We start from the raw sequence: 23,114 nt of genomic DNA, 5'->3' as shown, positions 1-23,114 counted from the left end.
TTATGTAGAAATGATGGATGAAATGAAAGAAACTTATAGACATCAAAACAAATCAACGAAACAATCCTACATTCTGTCTCATTCTTCACTCGTAATCCAGTCACCAAACATAAAGCTTCCTAAATCTTTCTGGTTCTAAGCTAGTAAACAGATTTGCGGATTTTCGTGCAAATTCATATTTCTTAAACTGAAAACTTGAAAAAGTATTGGAGAATGCAATTTACACGCTGAATGTTATGGGAGGCACTGTATTTCAGACATTTCATAGAGTTTTCATGCTTCGACTGGATTTTTAATTAATTGCGATAAAAATAAAATTGAAAATTCCAAATTCCAAAAGCAACTCAATTCCGATTAATAAGTTACACCATCACCGTTCAAAATTTCCTGCCGGTACGTAACAGTCGCAATCGTCATTTCTCACAATCTCAGTCCATTCTCAAAGAAGACCGTCACGTCGGCATACCCGGCAAAGAATCCGTCCGTGTGTCGATCGGTTTGCTTATCCTCAAAGACTAACGATGATTTCCCCTCGGAGATTTTAATTGCAGCCCGGCGGGAAGGAAACGCGATCGCAACGCGAACGGTTGAATTCCAACGAATGCTGTTAGAGGTACGCCGGTACACGGTGATGCGTGTGCACATGCCGCAGACCAAATTGCCGGCCGTTCCTTTTTGCCCGGCTGGAAAAATTGGCAAAGGCAGTCGGTACGCCTCCTCCTGCAATATGTAAAATAATGACGGCCGCCTGAAAGGAATGCATAATGAGAGATATCTCTCGACTCGTGCACCGGCTCCGAGGCGCCCCCGCCCCCTCCCGCCGACCCACCCACGTGTCTATCAGCATACGAGCATGCATTATCGTTACACCGTGAACACGCGCCCGCGCCACGGCTACCGTCCAGAAATTCCATGGAAATTTCGTAATCGGCCTCGCCTCGTTCGTCTTACCGCCACCCTCCGCCCCTTTTTGCTCGTCGCGTCCCTTTCTCGCGATTTTCTTCGCTTTTACTTTCACTCGAAGAGCAGCGAACGGTTAATGTACGGTAGGTAATTTTGTATTACGGCGGATGAATTTTTCTTCTGTTTTTTCTCTTTTTTTCTTTTTTTTTTTTTTTTTTTTAATGCGTTCGAGTATTAGAAGAGAGTGGTAGATGCTTGATTGTTTGCGCGACAAGATCGGGATATCGGGAATTTTGAAATCGGTTTCGCGTTGGTCGTTTCAGATACGAGATCTCTCTCGAGTTGAGTGTGCAATAAAACGGGACCGTGTAATAAAATATTTCGAGTTACGGACACTTTTCTTCGGAGAACTCGGAAGAAGAATGTTGCGTAACGCGTGTAATGTAACTGATATATATTTCTTGTTACGCAACGCGTTTCTACGCATTCGTGTAGGTGCAGTTTTATAAAAACAATAAGAACGTGTTGTGCAACATGTTCGCGATGTAGCGTGAATCTGGCATCGCAAGCTGATCGGTTGTATTTTTTAAGAATCTTTTAATTTTATTGTCCAAATACATAATTATCATTCAGACATCTTCACTGTATTTCTATTAGGGATATCCACAACTAACATCGTTTCTTTGATATTGTACAAAATTTTATTTTATTTAAATTACTTTTTTTTAAATTATTGTCACTAGATGGCTAAATTTGAAAAAAAGAACAATATTTTAACAATTTATGGGTACCCCTAATAAGGTATTATTTCTATTTTCTTCAACACAAACAGATAATATAAAAAAATCTATTCCAGATTCGAGAATCAAATTGACAAGCTCGACATTTAATTTTAATATTAGAATACTAAGAAATTGATCTCATTGGAGAGACCATCACAGCAATTCTTTATTCATTTTTATATTAACATATTCATGCGATTCGCTTATTCTGTTTCACTTGTTCAGAAAAATTTGTACCTATGATTAATGGTTTTAATGCATATACTTAACCATCTTCGTTAATGTAAATGGAAATACGACTGTTAATTTACATACAAAATATCTACTAACGTACAATTGCTTTTTAAATGGGCATAGTAATTTACATATACATACTCAGTTATTATACCGCAACAATAGTGGACTTTGTCCCGATGATTTTTAAATTGCCAAGTTATAAACTGAAGCTGCATTTTCCAAAGCATCAAAGACGAGATTCACCAATCATGTAAAATAATTGTCTAACTGAACCAATTAATCTTTATCTTCAAAAATCTCCGCTAATAAGTAGTTACCAAGTTTTCTCAAAAATTCCTGCCCGGTTTCGTGCAAATTTACCTCTATAATTACTTTTGTAATTTTGTAAGTTGTAAAATTCAGGTCTAAAATTTTATTCAATTCGTTGTAAAAATTCTCTATTGATATAACTTTCAACTTGTGAAGTTTCATAAATAATGTTGATTCAAAAGAACGCAGATTCCAGTTTTCCAACTACGAGTCATGGTATTACACTTGTTTCTAAAATTCAAAATCAAATAACTCTTGACGTTATTGTGTTATTAATATATTCTGAAATACACGCGTAACTCTGTTATTTAGAAATTTAAATTTCATTGAATATCCCACTAAATTCATAAAAAAAAAAGAATATCGAGCGAGAATCCATGTCATTCGTCCATGATTAATATGGATCGTGATGCAACAAACTCGCAAAGTTCGATGATCGATGATAGCGAGGAAGGAAAAAAAAAAAAAGAAAGAAAAGAAAAGAAAACGAAAGAGAGGCGGTTCTTTTTATCGTGACGATGCGATTTCGTACGGAGCACGCGACAAGGTTTCGTGACGAACACCTTGATTGATAATTAACTGGCGAGCAAAGATGGGACGTCGAAGAAATGACAAGATCGTTAAGTTGTCCAAGTATTGGACAGCAAACGACCTGAGAATTATGGTCGCGTCGTCGTTGCTCGTTCGCTCCGCGCCACGTGTAATTATTTCCACCGTTTGCTCGACTTGTATTCATTGTTTTTAATTGCTTTAAAATGAGAAGGTGATCCCAGCCAGATAGGCGTGCACCTTGTTAGACAGTGGACGTTTCATTTTTCTTTTCCATTCGTACGTCTTTCGTTCACGTTCGCATGATATTCACGTGGGCGGATATTTTTCTGTCAGCGAGATTAGGAGCCAAGAGTTTCCTCGATTAGCGAGAGATTGGAATTTCTTTATATCTTGATGTCTACACTTTTCTTTGTTCTTTTCATACCACTTGGATTAAGTTTCACCGTCACACGGTAAAAGTACTTTCTTCTACGTCGAATTGCTTGAAATGCTTTGAATTCACAATCAAGAATCTGTCTCTCATAATGAAAACAAAAAAAGTTCGAACGCAATTTACCTAATTTACGTATTTACATATATTCAACTGAAGAAATGGAAAGTTAAAATTTGTTTTAAACTTCCAATGTTTCTGCTCCGTCTAATTATCTAAAAAAAAAAAAGACATAAGAATCCACGGTGTCTAAATTAATAATTCCACCAAGCGGATCTTCACCGCGAAACTTCCCAATCTTCCCTTCCACCGAGACAAGTGCTCGACAAACTCCAAACAAAACCATTACCACCGAATAATCCCGAAAACTCGTCCTCGTGAAATCAGCTTGAAATTCCGTGCACATCCACCGCGTTGAGATTCCGCTCGCGGCGCAACAGGAAACGCCGCGAAGAACAGCGAAGGAGAAAAAAAAAAAAAAAAGAGAAAGAAAGAAAAATGTCGCGAATAACTCGCGGCCGCGAACGCAATCGCTGCGTTCGAAAGCTTCGCGGCATCTCGCCGAGTTAACGATTTCCCGATCGTCTCGGCTCGGCTCGAGCTCTGGAAAGTTCGCAGAGGTACGCGAGCATCGATTATTCCGAAAGGGCGAGCTTCCGCTCTCTCTTCCTTCCTTCCTTCAGGAATCGGGTTGAAGGAAGAACGAAGCCCACCTGTACGTGCACGTAAGCCAGATAAATCTCGGGGCGAATCTCGATGCAGGAAGAGGGGCAGGCAGAGGGTTGTAACAGAGGCCGTCCTATATGTATGGTAATATCGACAGGGAGGTCCCGGCGATCCAATAGCTCGCTATCGCGCGCGTATTATGCGGTGGCGCCGAAAAAGAAAGAAAAAGGAAAAGGAAAAGAAGAAGAAAAAAAGAGACGGGAGGAACGGAAGCGGAGGAAGAAGAAGGGTGGTTCTGGTTACCTTGCAGACGCCTGGAACTGGGAGGATACGGGAAGGAAAGAAGACGAGGAGGAAGACGACGAAGAAGAGGAGAAGGAAGAAGAAAGAAACAATGGATGGAGAGTGTAGAGGGTGTACAAAGGGAAGAGTGAGACAGAAGGTCGCGTAGGTTCGGTGTTATGATTCGTTTCTTCTTCAGTTCCATTCTTCTCTGACGTGGTCGAACTCGGCGTGGCGGCAAGTTACGGCACGACACGGGGAGAGGTCCTTGACACGGAGGAAGACGAACAATCGAGAGGAAGAAAGGACTAGAAGAACCGCGGGTAGTAGTAAGAGGAGCAGCGGCTCGAGTAGAAATGGAAACGAACGGTATAGAGAGAGAGAGAGAGAGAGAGAGAGAGAGAGAGAGAGAGAAAGAACGGAGCAGAAACAGATAGGAGGACAAAGAGCGAGAGCGAGGGAAAGTCGTGCGAACGGCGCGGTCGAAGGAAAAAGAAAGAGGGTGAAGAGTGGAGCGACGTCGAACGAGGGGGGAGGGAGGTGAAGAGGGAAAGAACATCTCTCGGTTCTCTCTGGGAAGCATAGAGGAGAGTAGTGAGTCGGCGTCGCCCGGGCAACGGCTCTGCCACCTTATTGGATATGTTGAGCAATTTATTTTATTTTTCCCCACTACCCCCTGCCCCTTTTCGCGGTGGTGGCGGAGGGTGGAAAAGAGAGCGCGAGGGCCGTGTCGCGGATAGCAGAAAGAGAGAAAGAACGGGAAGAACGTCGGGGGGAGGGGGGAGGGGGAGTGAAACCACCCTCCACCTCTGTTCTCTCTCTCTCTCTCACTCTCACTCTCTCTCTCTCTATCTCTATCTCTCTTTTCGCGTACCCTCCGCGCGCACACATCGACGCCATTTTCCAATATCGCGTCAAGCGTTCGCTTGCTCACCCGACTCGACTCGACTCCGCTCGCTTCTCCTTCTCTATACGGGCTCTGTGCCTCCGATTTTTCCTCTCGCTCGTTCGCCTCTTTTCTCCCAGGTAGAAAGAGAGAATGCGCACGGCACAGAGGCACGAAACGAGAAAAAGGGGGTGCAAAAGGAAGAGAGGACCAGGAAGGGGTGAGGGTGATGCTGGCCGGGATCTGCGATGGAACCCCCGGAGGAAGAGGAAGAGAAAGAGAAAGAGAAAAGGAAAGAGAAGCAGAAAGATAAAAAGAGAGAGAAAGAGAGAGAGAGAGAGAGAACATGGCAAGCATAGTAGCGGAGGAACGGAGGAACGGAGCGAGGTTAGGTGAGAACCGTACGTTCCTCCACCCGTAAATTGGCAATATTCATGCCGGGCCGCGTACACGACTTCGGAGGGGGGAGGGGGGGGCTGACTCTGGAGGAAGGGGTGGTTGGGCTGTACAACCGATTCCCATAGCCCCGGGCCGCACCCGCGAAAGCGCTCACCTAGACAGTTCGTTCGTTATTTTTACGCCCCTGCCGGAATGAGGATAAAGCCACGGTAACCGCGCTTCCTCCCTCCACATTGCCACCCACCCACCCACCCCTCCTGTTCACCATCTCCTCGACGGTTCCTTCTCCCTCTAAACGCGGCTGTTGCTCCGGCACCGTCGATGGAAATTCTTTTCCTCTGTTTTCCTTTTTTCTTCTCTCCTTTCGCCTCTGTCTTTCTCCCCGCTTCTTGTTTCTCCTTCTTTTTATTTTTTTACTCGCGACGACGATTGGTTTTTTTTTCTCTCTCTCTCTCGGTCGGTCGCGGTGTCGGTGGTGCGGCTTCTTTCAGACACTCTCCGTGCGGCTGCAAGTGCGTCTTTGTTGTGCAGTTGGGTGGGCGTTTGTCTCGCCGAGAGGTGATGATGGAGAACAGCGGTATTTGTCGAGCCGGTGGTTGCGAAGGGGGTTGAAAACGAATGCTGGATAATTTGAGTGTCTTTAGCGGCGGAGTTCGCTCGGCGCGAAGTTTCTTGCGAGATTTGGAGGTTATGGGGTAAGTTTTGTTTACGGATGATTTCGCGGGGAACATGGATTTTCATTTAACAAGCAATTTAACAATCGAATAAGCACCCGCGATGCAAGTTACTTCTTTCCTTCGCACTTTGAGGATCGCCGTCAATTTTCATTCGTCCCCACACATCCTTATCGCGTCGTTTTATAATCTTCGACACATACATTTCTAGAGCAAGAACAATTGAATTTCACTTGCAATCGTTACTAACAATGTATGAGGTCACTTTCATAAGTTACACAAGTTTCAATGTACACGGTATTTGACTGATTGAACCATTTCTTTGAAACTATGCCAGGTCTCCAAGACACCGACGAAGTTTCAGAAAATTACGGAAAATTAATCGAACGATCGTAACGAGGGAAATCGTTTCGCGAGGATCAAGCGAGCCTTCAATTAATCCGAACTTCTTCCGGTAAAAATCGCTTTAAAATTACTTGGCACCGTCGTGAGGCTGTGGCCGCCCCCATGCCGCGACCTCGCCGCCGTGTGCCACCCTTCGCTGAGTCCCGGCAAGCGAGGAAGTCGGGAACGGCTTTAGAAGTTCGAGCAGTATTCCAACTTTTAAAATATGTCAAATTATTTTCCTTTCACGAGGAGCCGTCGTCTAAATACATTTCCATCTTTCCCGATGTATTTAAATACACGGGGCTCGAACCACGCCGCCGTGAATACGAGCCTGCATGCCCTTCCCAACGTAAACCCACCGCCGCCACCACTGTCGAAGCGAAATTATTTTCCCACTGACATGCTCCGGCGAATATCGCGGATCATCGATTTCCCTTCCGTTTCCGGGGAAAAATTTCTCTCTTACGGCTCGAGAGCGTGCGTTTATCGTAATTCCCTTTCGAATTTTTATTGAAGTGAATTATAAAATTTTTAATATCTTGCGACTTTTCTAAAATACACAATCTAATCAAAGAAAACACTCACTCAACATACATACATGTATGTATATACATATGTATGTATAATACAGGATTGTTTCGTCTAACTGAGTACAGTGAAATATCTCGGAATGGATTGAAGCTACGAAAAAACTGTTTATACAAAAGCTGTTCAATATAAAAAGGTGTCTTACGCAGTATGAACAATTTCTATCACTCATGTAATGGTGAAGGACATTCAAGGTCAACTTGGTCTTTTTAAATCAGACCGTACATTTTCTTATTCGTATTACTACAGCGAATTTCAATACGAATCCAATGACCTACAATGTTGTACCATTTCTTCCAGTTAGTTCTAAATTAAGAAGGAATGGACAACATTCGCAACAGTCGGAGTACAATATCCTCCACCATTATATGAATGAAAAAACTGTCAAGACCACGTAAGACACCTTTATATACTGAACAGCTTTTGTGTAAACATTGTTTTCGTAGCTTCAACCCATTCCGAGATATATTTCACTGGTTAGACGAAACATATATCCTGTATATATTCGAAACGTTCACAACCCTTATACTCATCGAGAAATATACGCAAGAAGCAGACAGAATTTTCGCGCAGCTCTCCGCGGGATTGCAGAGAAGGCAGAGAGCGTGTCTTGCAACATCTCGAACGAAAGAAACTTCCAGACAGCGTGTCCCGATGGTTGAGTCGGCGTCACAGGGAGAGAAACGAGGCGACGCGGCTCGCTTCGCCGGTCCACGTGTCCCTTTGTCGAGGCCGGACAGCGAATAAAACTGGCCGGGCGGAGAGGTGTCGTTATCGTCGTCGGGCTTTTAATGAAAGTGCTCGCTCGAAAATTCCGCGCGCAAGCATCGGGAAACGTTTTAATCGGCCGCCGCTCGAAGAAATGCGGGACCGTTTAAAGTGATTGTCGCTCCGAACCCGAGTCTTTTTCTTCCTCTTCTGCTTCGTCTTGCTCTTCTTGCTCTTCTTGCTCTTCTTCTTCTTCTTCTTCTTCTTCTTCTACTACTACTACTTCTTCCTTTCTCCTCCACCTTTCTCTTTTTCTTTTGCCGTGCCGAGCGTCGACGCTGTGAAATGAGTTTCTTGAGCGTCGCTTGAAATCGGTGCCGGCGCTCCCGGGAATTCTGTTCGACAGAATTTTTGCTGTAATTGAGATGGAAGTCGTTGACTTTCTCTTTCTTCCTCCTTTCCCCTCTTTATCGGCTCCAGCGCGCTGCGCCACCGTCATCCAGATCGACGCTTGCACGTGCGAGCCTACGAGCATTCTTGTCTTTTCCTCGTCTCTTTCTACGACTTCTCGAAGACGTACAAATCAGTCGTGATTTCATTTAACCTCTTGCGTTGGTAACTGGTCTTCACGGACCATAACGAGCGACCAAACCGTATACAGTAATTCGTTCTTCTTTTTTAATTCGTCGGGGTATATCACTAGATAGAAATTACTAAGAAGTGATAAATTTATTATTCGTTTTGCCTGGGTTTATTATATTTCAATATAATATTTGAAACTGTGAAGATGTTGCAATTTTCGGCTAAATATTCTCGGCGTGCGTGGCACGTTATTGCAGCGCAAGAGGTTAAGAATGCAACAAATAACATGCTGTTGCTTACTTGCCAACGAATTCCTCAATGCTTGTATTTCCAAGCCTCGCGAAAACGAAATATCACACCGACGTAATTTGAAAAATCATCGAACGACTGGAGAACCAACTCTGCCAATTTTCCATTCTCTCCTTCACCCTATAGTAGCAACTCCTCTCGGCCCTCTCCGCCAGATAGAAGACAGCCAACCTATCCGTGCAATTACATTACGCACGAAGCGACAACTCTTTGTACCAGGCTGGATATCAAAGCGCGACACGCGTACTTCGCCGTGCCTCCCTTCTCTTTTTCCCTCTTGCACGACGAAGCAATAGAGTCTCTCGCTTTTCCGCCACTCTATATCCGCCACTGTTCGCGACGCGGTTCTTCCACCGCCTGAGAGTAGCCTCCTCCCTCGCATCCCTTTTTCCACCCTTCGTTCTCCTTCACCTCGGTCTCTTTCTCTTCCTGTCTTCTTGCTTCGACCAGCTCCTTCCGTCGTTCTCGCTGGAGAGAAAAGACAATTTCTCTCGACGCGGCTCTCGTTCCTCTCGCTCACCTTCGATCCACCGTTCCATGCGACAGACAACGCAGGATACTGCGTGCACGCAGCGATAAATTGCTCGCGAATTAACCGTCCTTTGTGACGCGAATTTTTACGGCAGAGAATGACATTTCTTTAGATAGATATATATATAAAGATCTAATTTGGATGGAAACAGGTATGAAAATGTAGGGCCTTATTTGAATCAGCTAAGCTTCGATCTTCAACTTTGCAAGAGATAGTCGTACTCGTGTATTATAAGAGATCGTTGATCTCTGATAGAATAGAGTAAGTAGTTTTGATTTTCATTGTATTGGTTATATAGGAGCTAGTAAGATGAACAATAAAGTCCAGTGAATAGCTAGTAAGATGAACAATAAAGCAAAATTCCAGTGAATAGCCAGTGAACGTATTATTGAAAATTATAATTGTAACTGAGAATAATGACATTCGTCATGTCGCTAATAATGAGTTAAATAGTCTGCCTTAAAATGTGGATTAGTGAAAAAGTACAAATTTTTTGGGAAAATTATTTAACTCGAATTAAATATTCATCTGACTCAAACAAGTCTATTTTACCTTGAGTATGAATTAAGGGGTTTGCTGCAATAAAGAAAAGCGTGTTGCATTTGAAGTGCTGAGAATCATAGCAGTGTCATTATAGTTCAAATTTTTATAATTTGACGTTTTGCAAATATTCAATATTTAATTACGTATTCAATTATATAATTATAATTTCATTTATTACTGAGAAATGGCAGTACCTACTTAATTAAGAATCACAGTAAATACAAAACATAATTTTACAAGAAACATCATAAGAATTAGACCATTGTAATTCTCAGCCCCTCATTTATTGGAAAAGAAAAGATGTAAATTTTATGCAAAACTTGAACACCGTATTTTTAATATATACATATATCATATAAATTATATATTATATATTATATATTATATATTATATATTATATTCTACATTATATTCATATTTCTAAAATTGTTAATAAATCAACAACAATTTTATAAGAAATCAAGAAGAATTATTTTTGGAACATGTAAATAAATTTCACGATCAAATAAAAGTTCTCTGACAACATAAAATTGATTTCCTACTATTATTTGTTATTTCATATATTAATTGATTAGGTGAATGTATAATACGTTTAAGAAATTAATTTCGATCGAATACGAATGCCACTAAACCCTCCGATTCTTAACTTGAGTGATCGATAAAATTTTTCAAATTTATCAAACACTCTGTCTTTTCTTTATTTTTCTAAATTAAAGATCGATCTAGCTCTTTCCTATTAAAATTATCGAATCAATAAAAGTAAAAGGTCTTCTCCCCTTTTTTCTATATTCTACCCTTCCTTCCTTTTCTTTATTCCTGCTCTTCCCTTTTTTCACTCTCTTGCTTTCTTTTCTCTTCCCGAAGAAACCTCCTTCAGAAGATAATGATAATACAGCATAAAAGATGAAATACAAACATTCTTGGGCTATTTGAAATTAAAATAGGAGGACGAACTGAAAGAAGATTCTCTTAATCCGTTCTTCCAAAGTGAAAAAATAGCAAGCATAAAGGATTCCGAGAATTGCAAGGACTCTCTTTTTATGAAGCTGTCGAAGAACTTGAAGTTCGTAACAGACTGAAACAGAAGCGGCTAGAAAAATTCGAGGTCCAATAAACCAAAAACAACATCGACGAATCCTCCAGTCCTCTAGTTCTACTATTTCGAAAATAATAAAATCCCAAGATTTCTCTACTCTAAATCGCCCCCCTAAAACTCTGCTTAACGAACGTGCAATTACAGTACACCTCCAAAAATTTTCGTCGTCAAAAATTCTCAAAGAAACCCAAGAAAAACTCTGAAATCTTCCAAATACTGGGGAATAAAAATCGAACCCTTCTCTGAAACAAACAAACACCCCCTGGCGGGTACTCGTAAGTTAAGTAGGTACTGCCATTTCTCAGTAATAAATGAAATTATAATTAAATAATTGAATACGTAATTAAATATTGAATATTTGCAAAACGTCAAATTATAAAAATTTGAACTATAATGACACTGCTATGATTCTCAGCACTTCAAACTGCAACACGCTTTTCTTTATTGCAGCAAACCCTCTAATTCATACTCAAGGCAAAATAGACTTATTCAAGTCAGATGAATATTTAATTCGAGTGAAATAATTTGCCCTTGTAAAAAAATTTGTAATTTTTCACTAATCCACATTTTAAAGCAGACTATTTAACTCATTATTAGCGACACGACGAATGTCAATATTTTGCAAGAGAGAAGGAAGCGAAGAAAAAAAAAGGACAATGTCCGGTAACATCGAGAATTACCAACACGTATTCCTCGCTCGCGCGAGTAAAAGCTGTTAGCGAGCGAGGCTGGAACGCGCGCGCGCGCGCGCGGGGCAGTTTTTAATATCGCTTTGGCGCGGCCGCGTCTGCCAACTGACAAAAGGAGGAAAAAAGGAAGAAGAGGCGTTAATGGAGAACGTTTTCGCTCTAACGAGCATGGAGAAAGGAGGTGGGAGGGGGCTGGGAACGGGGGTGAAACGGGCCAAGACTACACCGGTCGAGGCTGCGGAAAGGGGTGGACTCCTGGCGCCTACTCGCTGCCCACCAGACATGCTCGCTAGACCGTATGGTTTTTGTGCGACGAGAAGCGGAAGAAGGAGGTACAATAAGAATGCACGGATGCTTCCTCGTCCAGGGAAGTTTGGCACAGAGCTAGGACACGGCCGTTTATCGTACTTTCGTTGAGAGAAGAATGCCGTGAGTCACGATGCTAACGTCGGACAGCCTGGCCCCTCGCGAGACCGAACTTTCTATGGGTCATCGAGCAACGCTGTCCTCTTCTCTTTTTTCGCTCTTTCCAATGCTTGGGAAGTAATAATGAGTATTTGCTTTTGATTGAGAGAGAGTCGGCAGAGTTGGTTTTCCGGTTGTAACTTTAACTCCATTATTGCTCTTCTCTTCTTTCGGAGGTAATTTTTGAGACTATAAAATATATAATACTTGAGATATATAATGTATTATAGAAATATATTATATGTTATATATATGAAATATATATAATATATTAAGAGAATATATTGTATAAATATATATAATACATTAAGAGAATATATTGTATAAATATATATAATATATTAAGAGAATATATTATATAATATATAATATTTGAGACTATGAAAGTTTCTCAAGAAATGCGCACGAAGTAATCGTTGCGCAATTTCAGTTTAACAATTCAAATTTCTGTTTTGGAGCATTAAGAGGTCTCTGCTTGGTTAAACCTTGGAGTGAGATTGGCATACAAAAATTTAAATTATGACCACGATGGGAAACGACAAATGAAATAATTAACTAAAATATTCTTTTAAAAATGAATATCATGGAGGTACGTTCATGTAGAGAACGTCAGATTGTTTGTATCTTTAATGATTAATAAAACTGCAGAACATACCGCTGTCTACATTTGTTGCAACATTTATTGCAATTTATGTAGTCAACGAAAGTTTCGTAACTGAGAATGAAACAGGAATATTTTCCCGCCGGAACATTTACACATTAAAGTCTCAATAAAGGAAACTGAGTGATTCATATTATATCTGGCAATTAATTTTTATAATCCATACGAGAGGAAAACTTCGAGATATCCAATCAATGGAATATGAAATCTTCGTTCAACTGGCGTTATAACGTTCCATCAACGCTTTTACAGCTCGAATACAATAATTACACGCTGTCTTTACTTATGACAGAGGTATTAAATATTTTCTGCATCCCTGGTTGCAGAAAAACCTTTCTTATCTGCCACCTAGCTGCACCTTTTTCCCCACCTTAATCACTCCATTTAAACTTGAGCTAATCAATCTTGAAACCTGTTTCCCCATATTGAAGAACCAGCAACTATTAATCATCGAGAGGCCTGAGAGTTACGAAAAATATGAATTCCATGGATTTTACAAAGCAAAAGACAAAAACCAAGAAAGAAATAAAGCAGAATTGTAAAATGAATAGAGCATCAAGCTCAGTCAGATTAATTAAGATGGCTCGCGAACGAGAAATTTCTGATGAATGATTTTGTTTAAACCTCCGCTTAATGAATATAACATTTCAAAACGTACTGCGCGCAATTAAACATAAATCAGACTGTGCAACTGTCTTGAGATAGAACCACTTCTCTCCCACAAGAAAAATGTGATTTTACTTCTTTTTATAACAAACCTTACCTTTCAAAGGTATGTAACTCAATTAAAAGCAGAAAGTTAGTGAGAGAAGTGAGAATTCTCTTTTTCTAAACGAGCAGAGATGAATAATGGAACACCAAAAGCTGAAGATAATTTCTGATATAAAAATGAAATTAATTTTGAATAATATAATGACGTGAAGTAAAAAATATTATAAATTTTCAAACGTCGAAAATAGAAAGCATACTGTTAGTTTAAGGAAACAATTTAAAAAGAATTTCCTTTCCACGAAGAACACGTTACGGAACAAGTGATCGCGCTCGAGGAATCAGTTTCGACCTTCCCCTCGCTCGCAACATACTTATCAATACGTGTGTACTGTTAGATCCCGTTGTATTTTTCGGATGCCACGATGAAAATTTTTAAGCCGTTCGCGCAGATCTGTAATTAAAATTATAGACTCCGTGATCGAAAGGTTCGAGCAACCGGCAATTATGCTCGAGATAACCATTAAACTGATAGATCTTAATAGTATCTTTTAAAAATGATATAATAACAGGGAAAGTATACTTGTCCCGCGGTTTTTACGCCGCGAAACTAATATCAGATTTCACCTGCGAGCCGTAATTATATTGGCATTGTGAGTCGAGTCTAGCCCAACGTCAGGATGCCCTTCTTGGTAAAAATCAACGGAAATAATGTTTAAGTACATATATATATATACCTACTTACGCGTCGTTGCATATAACTTATCAATCTATCTTCTTAGTGAACTAAAAAGACGTTGAAATGCACTGTACATCCGCGGGCTATCATCTCACAGTACCTATTATTTTAAATGTACAAAAAGCCAATTGCCATTCTTAGAAGCAACGTAAACATAAACATCTGTTGTTAAAAAGATGAGCGAAGGAAACGGAAATGAAGTAAAATCTAAATATTCACGTTCATGCGTGTACCGGCGATAATATTATGAATTCCATGTTGGAATATTCTGAACATGGTTAATTCTAACATTTCATTATTCAGTTTGAGCGTGTACACACGATGAAAATCGTCGTGGAAATTTAATCTGACTTTTTTTCTAATAACAATCACTACAACTACAAATGTTTCCTTTAAATACGTATAATGTTAATATAGTTAGGGGGATTTTTAATAGGGGAAACAACTCGAATATGAAGCCGATGATTATCGAGATAACGATTCTCAAGCTATCTCGAGAAGGGTAACTTTCCGCTACAGTGGCTCTGATGACTTTTCATAAGTCCTCTTAATGACTTTCAGACTTTCTCTGATTTCCCCTGTATACGAATAATTTAAGAGAAAGTTTAAACGTCGAAAGCAACTGGTGAAAAAAATTGGATTAAAATTAAAACAGGAAAGATGACAAATATTTTACATCTCTCCGACACATTAATAAAATAAATCCAATAATGCAATGACGATCCTCCAGCCTTTCAATAGCTTCCCGATAAAGGTTACTGCACACTAAGACTAAAAATTCTCCGCCGTCCGATAAACGACAGAGTGAAACAAAAAGAGCCACACAGTCTTGTAATTAAAAGTTCCCTGGGAATCTTTTATATTATCGAAAATACATTTAAATTCCTCGCGCGGCCTTCCCTCGTCTCCAATATCCGTGGCTAATATCGCTTTAATAATGTAACTTTCGGCTTTGTACGGCGAACGACAGGCACGAAGGTCTTGTAAACACGTCCTTAAATGCGGTACACGCCACTGTTACTAATATTGACGGATAAAGAGAGAGGTCGAGGGGTAAAAACCGTCCTCCCTGCCCCGCAATTCTCTCTCACTCTCTCTCTCTCTATCTTTCTCTCGCGTTCTTTCTAGACGTCCAAGAAAGCCAAAGTAATAAGAGCGGCCTAAACTCCGTGAATCCTTTTATTAATCCGCGTGGCGGGATTGGATTTAAAGCCTCCTCCGACCCGCCGTTTCAGCCCTCGTTCTCATTCCTTCGAAGCTCAAGGAATCCGAGAGATTCGACGAGTTGGTAAGTCCCGGCTTACGGAACGGTTCATATCACTTATTTCTCTTGTTTTCTCATCTCTCTTTTCCCTTTTTTTCCCCTCTTCTTCTTCTCTTTTCTTTCCTTTTTTTTTGTTTTCTTTTTCTTTCGTTGGTCACGTTTCCATACCGATTTTGTTTCTAAGTGAAACACGGACGCGCGTTTATTTAGCGCGCTTGGAGTTCCGCTCCAAGTTCGATCGATCCACCGGCAAATTTATCTAGTTTTAGAAAAATTCAAAGAGAGAAAGTTTTCACTTAATTAAATTCTAGCGAAAAATTCTCGGAACTATTACGGACAAATGAAATGTGAACGGAACGTAACTTTGCAACTGTGTGTGTTTATCGACAGGTGAATTTGAATATTTTCGGGATCAATTCGCGCGGCGAATGTACACGATTCCGCTGCGGTATTAAACGCGAACAGTCGCGGTTAAAGCGTGGCGAGCAAGAAATATTAATTTACACGTGACTAGTGATTATCTGTGTAATTAATTATTCGATCGGCATTATTTAGAAGCAGAATCGTCGATCGAATCGTATTTATATTATCGTTTCGAGCTGGATAAACAAAAAACGCGGGATATTAATTCTTCATACTTTATCGAAGATCAAAGAATGGGTGAACATCGTTCAGCACATAGGTAGGTACTTCGCTCGAACGCACGGCCCTCTCTGCAAAGTGGAATGAAAGAAGATCCAGACGATAATACAAGAAATTTCTCGCTCAAAGGACGGAAGAGAACAGAACCTATTTATATATTTCTTTGATCTCGCGATGCAATGACTTACGCTGATAAAGGAACACGATCTTCCTATACCTCTCCAAGATTCTGCCGGATGCGACGAAATTGAGCGCTAAATAGTCCTTCGAGTATTACTAGACGAGAAATGTCTGAAGCTGTGCGTGTTTATTGTCACTAGCTTCGTATTTTTATAATTCACTACTGCCGATTGCACAGGAAATCTACCTCTTTCATTTTAGGGGAAATCACTTTTCTCTTTCATTTCATTGATATTCCTTTTTCCCCTGTTTGTTTCGTTAAAATTTCATTAAATTACATACTTATAACAGTCAAATATGCGTTGCGTTTTTCTTTCACTATTTTCATTTAAAATAATCATTACAATTATTATATATTCTATATAATTGTGATATATTGTGATTAATTAATTTATATATATTTAAAATTATTATATATTCATAATTATCATAGTAAACTTTCAAACAAAATAATTATACTTCGCTTCAAAATTGGGGGAAACGAAAGAGAAAAATCTTCAGAAAAGGCAGGTGCTTATCCTTCCTCCGAACATCGAAGATTTGTTAATAATTATACCCGTTGCTAACTTGTTCGTTGCAAAATCCCTCTAACAGAGTGAAGTTGACTTCTCCTGTATACAACCTTCTACAATATATAACCAAACTTTTATCTTCGATGGCGCGTTCGGAATTAAGATATACAACTATAAAAGAGAAAAAAGAAAGCAACACCAACATCAAGACAAAGCGACGGAGTTCTCTCGCGGTAAAAAAAAAAGAAAAAAATTGAAAAAAGAAACCCAACGAGATTCCGATATTCCCGAGCAGGGAAAAAAGCACGAGGTGGGCGTGCAGCAGCGGGTTCCGCAGGTGCGCGCGGAATCAGAGCGCCGGCTCTGAAATCAATTAAATCCAATTTAGCAGCGGGTTCGAAAACGGGAGCGAAAAGACGCGCGGACAATGAACGACTCGCGATCGGCCGCGCGATTCCCTCGAATCGATTAAACGTTCCCCCGTGCACCGTGAACGGAATACTTGCTAGCAATTAGCCGGAGCGCTAAATGCCTTCTAGTTAATCCAGCCGGCCGCAAGAAATCGACGTCTGGACGGCGACGTTGTCGAGGAAGTAGGAAAAGAACGCGGAGCCTCCTGTTAATGGGCTTTCGCCTTGTCACTACCTGTATCCGAGGGAATAAAAATTCATTCCTTGTACGCGTCGCATTCTCACGATCGCGTTTCAGAGGCCAACCTTCCCCTCTCCCCGCCGCCTTGTACCCTCTTGTAAAAATTCCCCCACGACCGATCGATTCGGCACGAAATTTAATTCGCTCGTGGGAACTTGTCTTTGACTTCTTGCCAGCTTCTTTTCTTTTCTTTTCCTCTTCTTCTTCTTCTTCTTCTTTTTTTTTCTTCTTCTTTTTAAACGCCGTTAACCGTCGCGTTAACTGATTATTCTGCTAATTTAATGGTCGACAGAGGGAACGTTCCCCCTTGGGAGGGAAAAAAAAAAAAAAAAAAAGAAAGGAGACAAGTTTATGACAAGCGAGACGGATTTCGCGTAAGGCAGGAAGTTATATAATTCTCGTAAGAAGCGTTAAAGGAAGAACTTCTGTGAAATTAAATCGACTTTGCTTGCAACTTTAACGACCAATTTTAGTCGCGTTGCCTCTTGGCAACATTCCCGATGTTTGCATACTAGTTTGTCAGCGAAGTTTGTCAGTCGTTAACTGAGTTATACGAACGATGTGCTTTGTTGCGTTGGCGACGCGGAATGTTTAAAGTCGCGTTCCCTCGACGATTTTTGCTTGCAAACGATAACGATATACAATTTGAGGCCGAAGTTGTCTCGCTGATTTTAAATAATTCGATAGGTGAGATCACTGAACGAGCTACTAAAGTTGTTATGAATTATTAATTAATCAATTAATCAAAAAGCGAAATTAGAAAGGTTAAGAAATTAGTAATGAAACAATAGACGTCTAGAACCGATTCTACACATCCAAATTCGACGAAAACGTGGTACAGTGTAATTTCGAAAATTCCCTCTGTTTCTCTCTTGCCACGCACGTCGAGAATTTTTTGTCCCAAAATTGCAATATTTTCTAAGTATATAATTACAGTATATAACCCAGGCAAAACAAATAATAAATTTATTCAATAATTTCTCAATCATTTCTATCCAGTGATATCATACCCGACGAGTTCAAAAAGAAAGCGACGAGTTATTGTTATACGGTTTGGTCACTCGTTATGGTCCGCAATCAGTTGCCAGCGCAAGTGGTTGAAACCTTTTCAAAGCAAGAAATCGTGCTTGAAAGTTGTCGAACGTCGTCGAAACACGTCAGAGGCGACTGACGTCGAGAAAATTTCACCAACGCGACAGGCGACGCGCAGAGCGAACGAGGAGAGAGAGAGAAAGAGAGAAAGAGGAGGAACGTGATAATCGAGAGAAATTCGCTGCACCGAGAATCAGCTTGTTTCAACCCGTTGGCACGGGTGTACTAACTCGAGGCTCTCTAAACACGTAACCGGACCGCGATATACATACTCGCCATCGGTAATTCGCCCCGGCCAGATTCACCACATACACACCACCTTTGCCGTTTCGCCTTTCTCTTCGTTCACATCTCGTTATACGTGCTTGAGAATATTTATTTACCGGCTCCTCGTTCTCTGGGCATCATCGTTGCCGCGTTATCGTTTCTCGGAAACACCGGCCACAATCGACACGAAGAAGCCTCCGACTGCCTCCTTCCCACCTTCATTACGGCGATCCGTGCCGGCAAGACCGCAGAAAACACCGAAACAACTTTCCGCGGCCTACTCCGCACGAAACGTGGCTGAAACGGCAGTCCCCTGGCCCTGACCTTTCCCACAACGAATCACTCTGTGGGCTAGCAGCCTGTCAGATTCGTCCTATCGACGAGCCTTCGGAGAACGCTGTAATTCGTTGCTAGAAACCGACGAGCTCTTGGAATCGGTGACGCGGAGGATGCTCCTTTTTCGAGTAGCTTATGTTCGTATGTTTGCGTTCGCAATGTGCAGATTTGGAGATCTCGCGGTGAATTTATCCGAGATGAGTGAATCATCGGCGGTGAAATTCTTTTTATCGCAGAATTTTGATAGATTCGATAGAATTCTAAGATTGGAGATGCAATTTCGAGAATTTTGAAGATTTGAGATAGGTATGAAAATTCCAAGGCAATTGAACATCGACGATTAGGGATAGAGAATAATTGGAAACTGTAATAATGTTCGGAGATGTAATTTTGGATTTTTCGATAATTTGATACTGATCGCTTTGAGATTTCGATTGGTTAAAAATTAAGTAACGATTAGGAATAGAGACTTCTTGTTTGCGATGCGACGAAATCTCGAAGAATTTCGAAATATTTGTCGAGAATCGAGTAATTGAATGCTGATAATTAACTAATTTGCATCGCGAGGCAAAATATTTCACGAGTAAATCATAAAACGAGAATAAACAGTGACTAAGAATTTTATATTTATGAATATATAGAAGACTCGAAAGTCAATTGGTGACAAGTGACTTTTCATTAAAAACTACTCGTACCATGCAAATATCTTTTAATGTTAAAACTCGATCGATAGAACAGTTTAGTTACTATTTTTAGTAAATTATATTATATGGTAATATTATTTTAATACTACTTTTTTAGTTGTTAATTCTAATAATTAGAATTCAACATTTTTAAAGTTATATTCTAATAATTCATATAATAATAATACACTGTTCTGCTGACTGGTGGCTTTGTCAAAAAAAGAATATTTTTTAAGTTATATTCTAATAATAATCATATAATAATAATAATAAGGTTTTGTCAAAAAAATATATATATTTTCATAGCACAAATTGTTCTCAATCAAAAGTAACTTATTACGATCTCTCTATGTAATATTACGTACTCTGTCTCATATCCTGGTATTTTATTTTAATTAATCAGTATTAACAGAGAACAGTAAATACTTAAATCAAGATTTGACAAATTACAATACACGAAAAAATGCGCAATTTACGTCATACAATCAAAGTTGCGTTGCAAATGAGTTAGAGCGAGGATTTCTGCACAAATTTGTATTTCCACGGATCCGATTACAGAAGCAGAAGATACACATGAAAATTCGCAGTCTACCTGGACGATTGACCAAGAACAGGAGATAGCAGATAAGATAACACGCGATTGGATGTGAAAGTTTTTCTCGCGTTCCATAGTTTCTCTGTGAATTAGTTTCGAAGTTTCAAATCGCAGTCCGGGGGTCTTTCGAGTGGAAGTATCTCGAGCAAGTAGAATCAATGAGGCAGAATTAGCGCAGCGTTATTCAATGGAGCGCGTTAATAAGCTCTTAACGCGGCATAATACTCGAAATGGAAGTTTATAGGATTTTCATTAAACCTGCGTCTTTCTAAAAGAATTCCACGCACGTTGGAATCAACTCGTAACTACTCGTTTCCTGTGTAGCATTAAAACTGAGAAATTTCCAAAAGGCAGCATTACGCGAATTAGCTACATATATTTATATATATACAGATTTCGTAACTTGTGGAACCCACTTCGGGAGATGATTATACGTCTAAAAATAATGGAAAAAAGTCACACAAATATATGTCCTATCTGTCTTCGTTTATGAGATACAATGAATCTTCTGTTTTAATTACTTTTACGAACGATGCTCGAAATGACCACCTTGCATTTGAAGACAAGCCTGCACGCGTCTTGTCATTCATCTGGTTACTCTCTCTATCATTCCTGGTGTTTCTCGAATTTGTCGGAAGCCTTGCTCTATTCTGTTTCGTAGTATTTCAGCATTTTCAATCGACGTTGCGTATACAATAGATTTCAAATGTCCCCACAAATGAAAATCTAATGGATTCAAATCCGGAGAACGAGCAGGCCATGCAATAGGACCTNATATCGACTGGAACTTCCTCTAATATTTCGTGTAAACGCGTGCTCAAAAAATCAACGTACTTTGTGCCTGTTAGTTTCCCACCAAGAAAAAAAGGTCCAATTAAAAATTTATCAATTATTCCTGCCCATACGTTTAAACTAAACTGGTGTTGATGTCTTGAATGCACAATAACGTGTGGGTTTCCTTCGTCCCAATTATGATTATTATGAAAATTGAATATACCATCCCTGGTAAAACTAGCTTACCAGAGTTTGCTCTGTTTATAAAATTCATTATATCTGATAAACGAAGACAGATAGGACATATATTTACATGACTTTTTTTCATTACTTTTAGGCGTACAATCAGCTCCCGAAGTGGGCCCCACAGGTTACGAAACACCCTGTATATCGGTTAACGTGGTATTTTCCAAATTAAGCTCCAATGCAGGTTACTTATGGATACGCATAGTTACGCACAGCTGTACAAACAGGTACATAATCAGGTTCCAATATAGGTTTTTCCAACGTACCGTAGTTATCTTCCAAATTGCAACGAAAATGAAAATAGCTACAGTGGATTTATTTGCCCGGGTTTACCAGAGAGTTACGAGTTACAACGTATCGGTCTGCTCGATACCAAAATCAACGAGTCTCGGTTCATCGATTCGCGAGCGATCGCCGGCGGAGCGGGCGATAAGCAAGATCCCGCTGCCCGCGAGAGACACGTTACGGTCCCCGGTAATTGACAACTGGTAATTATTAAGACCTGACGGGGCAGCGAGGGCGTGCAGAAACGAGCACGAGAAGGAAACATTAATCTGCATCGCGGATTTCGCAAGGCTGCCAGGGCATTAAACGACACAAAACCAGTCCGGCGATCATTAGAATTTCCACATCGTCGCTGATGCAAATAATTGACAGTGGGATAATTACGGTCCCTGTCGCGGCGCAATGCGTACGAACAAAAGAGCGGCGACAATTTATTGCACACTTATCGCTGTGCGCGTATCGATCGTCCCCGCGCATGCACACGCATCCACACGTGTTGTTCGTGACGAAAAAAAAAAGGAGAAAGAAAGAAAGAAAGAGAGAGAGAGAAAGAACGACGAAGGAGGAGGAAGAAGGAAAACGAAAGAAAGAAAAAATTGGAAAACAGAAGAGAAAAAGGAGGGTAACTGTTCGCCTGTTGTACAAACTGTCGGCGACTGAGTATGATTTACGGTGTCGGTGCGCCGATATAAAGCGGTTGTCCCAGCCTGAATGGCAACCTTATCGAGATCAATTTAGATGGAGAAACACCGCGCGATTACGCGGGAATTAATGCATCGCAAGCGTCGACTGGAGAAACCAATTCCGGCTCGATATAGCAATTTCGATGGTAAATTATGAATGAAGGGTGGGCAACACCTTCCGTGCCGTGGTTTTATTTATTATGTATCCGCTGCGTTCTGTCGCTCGCAAGTGCATCGATGCACGAAATCGATACGACGAAACGAGGCGCGTGAGCTAAGCCACGTCGTTGTTTTTCAATTGAGAGCCTCGTCTCGTTTCTGTTTGACATCCGCGTCGTCGATAATGACACTTTGAATTATAAGTCAATTGTAATTACGAGATATTCATGGTGGATTAGCAAGTTATCCGAGATTTAAATAAATTCACTAATATGTCTGTCTGTTCTATGATGCACGTAAAGTGGCTACAATTTCATAATCGTGTGGTGCAATGACGCGAGTTGCCATAATAGGTGTAAAATTATACAGTACTATATCTACATGCACGTAATATTTTCAAGTGAAAATCGAGTTAAAGTTCTCGATCATAGTAATTTACCAATTTGATACATGACAAAGTGAAACTTCGTCGAAACAAATCGTTTTCAATAAATTTACAAATTTACTGAAATTCTCTTGGTGCCAAGGACGAAAATCTTCGTCAACGACAAACACTCGTTAATAAAATTGCTGAAACAAATAATTGATGAAACGCCCCATCGGGATTGCACTAACCC

At 40.4% G+C, this 23,114-nt stretch overlaps 1 protein-coding gene across 1 annotated transcript in view; it reads right to left on the bottom strand.

Annotated features, from left to right (window-relative positions):
* The window catches only part of LOC122529266 (UPF0489 protein C5orf22 homolog), a 558,593-nt gene that overhangs the window by 304,724 nt on the left and 230,755 nt on the right, over positions 1 to 23,114 (bottom strand). The gene's annotated exons all lie outside the window — the stretch shown is intronic.

This window comes from Frieseomelitta varia, unplaced genomic scaffold, assembly GCF_011392965.1.
Source record: "Frieseomelitta varia isolate USP_RPSP 00005682 unplaced genomic scaffold, Fvar_1.2 scaffold_281, whole genome shotgun sequence".
Lineage (NCBI taxonomy): Eukaryota > Metazoa > Arthropoda > Insecta > Hymenoptera > Apidae > Frieseomelitta > Frieseomelitta varia.
The sequence above is the reverse complement of the archived record's forward strand: the minus strand, read 5'-3'. Positions and strand labels throughout refer to the sequence as shown.